The sequence below is a fragment of the Galeopterus variegatus genome, unplaced genomic scaffold (assembly GCF_000696425.1).
Source record: "Galeopterus variegatus unplaced genomic scaffold, G_variegatus-3.0.2 Scaffold1579, whole genome shotgun sequence".
Taxonomy (NCBI): Eukaryota; Metazoa; Chordata; class Mammalia; order Dermoptera; family Cynocephalidae; genus Galeopterus; species Galeopterus variegatus.
This window is the reverse complement of record NW_007727690.1, coordinates 507985-511261: the sequence shown is the minus strand read 5'-3', so window position 1 is coordinate 511261 and position 3277 is coordinate 507985.

Below are 3277 nucleotides of genomic sequence, written 5' to 3'. Positions count from 1 at the left end.
GTGAAATACTGGTTTTCTCTGGGAGTTAACAGTTTTACAGGTGACTTATTTTCTTTATAATTATCCACAGTTCCATAAATTTCTACAAATATGCATTACTGTTATAATGTTCAACTTGATTTTTTTAATGCAAGCACAAAAAGCTTATCAAAATCCAAAAAATACACAATAAAAGAAAACTAAAATAAAACCAACAAATTACAACATACATCTTACCATGTAATAACAGTATTTATACCAATTGAGATCTTCTTCTGAGATTTAACTTTATTTAGCCATTAAAAAAAAAAAAAAAAAAACCAACAATGAAACTAACTGTCTTGGATCCTCTAGACCAGCCCAAGTGTCACCTGCCCAGCCAAGCCCGACCTGAATTCCTGACCCACAAAATCACGAATTATGTTTGCTGTTTTAAGCTATATGTTTTAGAGTGAACTGTTATGCAGCATTGTACATAACTGAAATTTTCTTTTTTTTTTTTTTCTTTTTGTCTTTTTCGTGACCGGCAACAGATCGCAACCCTTAGTGTCGCGCCCGTACCAGACCGGGACTGGCAACGGGATCGCAACCCTCGGTGTTGCACCCGCACCTCGCTCAGCCAGTGAGCGGCCAGTCTGTACGTGGGATCCGAACCCTCGGCGGGAGCGCCGCCGCACTCCCAAGCGGCGCACTGTAGCAGTGCGCCACCGGGCCGGCCTGAAATTTTCTTTTTAAACTTCCGTTTGAAAATTATGTGTCACAGCTAACCAAAGACTAACTACATATCAATGGGTCTCTGCTCCCCCAATCTCTTCACTCTAGGGCCCAAACTGTCAAAGCAGTCACTATTTCAAACACTGACAGTAACCATGAAAGAAAAAATGCTGGGGAGGGTTTTACTCCAGTCCGGAAGTGATCCACATGATTTCTACCCACAACTTACTGGATACAAAACTTATATGGGCCCCTCAAAAGAGCCAAGAACTGTAATTCCACCATGTATCCAGAAGGCAGAGTGCCAGACTGTTTGGCAGACAACACCAATACCTACTGTGACTGTAAGAAGTCACTTCAAAAAGTTCATGAAAAGATTTGTATTATCTTTTAATTCTATTTTTCCACTAACTTTTTGAAGTTCCCTCATATGTAATCTTAAAATAATACAGTTGACCCTTGAATGAGGCAGGGATAAAGAACATGGACCACCACACACAGTCAAAAATCCACTCATAACTTCTGACTCCCCAAAAACTTAACATACTGCTGATTGGAAGCTTTACTGATAACATAGTCGACCAACACATATTTTGTACGTTATATGTATTATATACCATATTTGAAGAATAAAGTAAGCTAGAGAAGAGAAAATGTTATTAAGAAAATCATAAGGAAGAGAAAATCTTGAGAGACCACTTTACACTGCTATACACAATTGACTGGAGAGACAAACTGTTCACAGGGAGATAATTAGCGTCCCAGGCATTTTAAGAGGATACACTCAACACTTGAGTTCACCGCAGTACAAGATGAGGTGGCTATGAAATTATTACAGTAGTACAACATGTACCACAGTTAATTTTATGCAGTTATGATTTAATACTGTATCTTTACATTGCTCAACTGTGAATGGCACCATGTACTGTCTTTAAGTATGTGTATAAGTTTTGATAAGTTTTAACTATTTATAGTATATTTGTATATATTTTATGATAGTAAAAAATAAAATTGACTAATATCTATATATATCTTATGCATTCACGGTATATCTTTTTCTTAATTATTTCAGTATTTCTAGCCTACTCAGTTTGTCAAGTTGTCACAACTCTCAAAAATTTTTTCCAATATACTTATTGAAAAAAATCCATGTATAAGTGGACCCACACAGTTCAAACTCTCATTTTTCAAGGGTCAACTGTATACTCAAGCTAGTGATAAAAATTATCAAAAGAAAAAATATAACTCAAAAAGAGAAGAATCAATTACAAACTTTCATTATTAAAACAAGGTAAGGGGCTTTAGGGTTTTCAGGATATTTCCGGGCTACAGAGTTCTTTCCAGGCTATCTTGCAGCAATCTGATAGTCCAACATCACTTTCTGGGTGGACCCAAAGAAACAGGAGGAGCTCAGAGCTGTGGCTGAACTGCCAATCGACCATTCACAAGAGCCTAATCCAAGCTTGACCCCGGAGTTTCTTCCAAGGCCCACTGAGGAAAATTTCCAAGATTCAGCAGCTTCTCAACCCATCTCAGAAATGTTGATAAAGAACCTTAGGAGCTTGACTCTTGACCCTGATACCAAATTCCCTTCCCCTCTACGGGAAGATCCACCCCAACAGCAGGACAGAAGAGAAAAGATCTTACAAGAGATCACCAAGGGCTTGCCCTATAAGAGAAGAGGAGTAAGGACACTGTTATATGCACGGAAAGAAAGGCTGGTAAAATTGAGATACCACCTCTTACTCAACAGTTATTCTCGAAAGCTTGAAAAAGAACTAACACACACTGGGTTTAAGGGAGTTCAGAGTGGATCCAGAAATGAACCATTCAGATGTGGCAGCAGTTATTGCATACATCATGGATGGGATAGTGAATTATGACACAGAGGCAATTTAACCATAAACCTTATTCTTGTACTATTCTTTCTTGCTGAGAAACTATGCTGGGACAGACTCTATACCAATAATTTTGATAACCTCATGATATGAGGTCTGTGATGTCTTTTTCTTCTTGCCTTTCTTCCTTCCCATCTCGATGCCAGAATTCATAAGAATCGGTGTAGTCTGAATGACTTCGATATACTTTAGTTTTTGACTTGAGCCAAAGAAGCACTAATGGGTCTCAAGTATTCCTGTGTGTTTTATTTTGGGGGGATGTAAGGGGAAGCTGGTTCATATGGGGATCAGAACCTGTGACTCTGGTGTTCCCAACGTCATGCTTTCCCAGGTGAGCTAACCAACCAGCCCTGTGAGTTTCAGAAGGCTGAAGTCAGTGAAATGAAACCCAACATCAAGAATACAAAGCAAGGGCCGGCCCGGTGGCGCACTCGGTAGAGTGCGGCGCTTGGGAGCGCGGCGGCACTCCCACCGAGGGTTTGGACCCCATATAGAGACCAGTCCACTCACTGGTTGAGCGCAGTGCGGGCGCGACACCAAGGGTTGCGATCCCATTGCCGGTCACGAAAAAAAGACAAAAAAAAGGGAAAAAAAAACAAACAAAAAAGAATACGAAGCAAAAAAACTTGTGGGGCAAGTGATGTAAAGAATATATTAGGTAGTTTGCCTAGAACATAATGATTAGG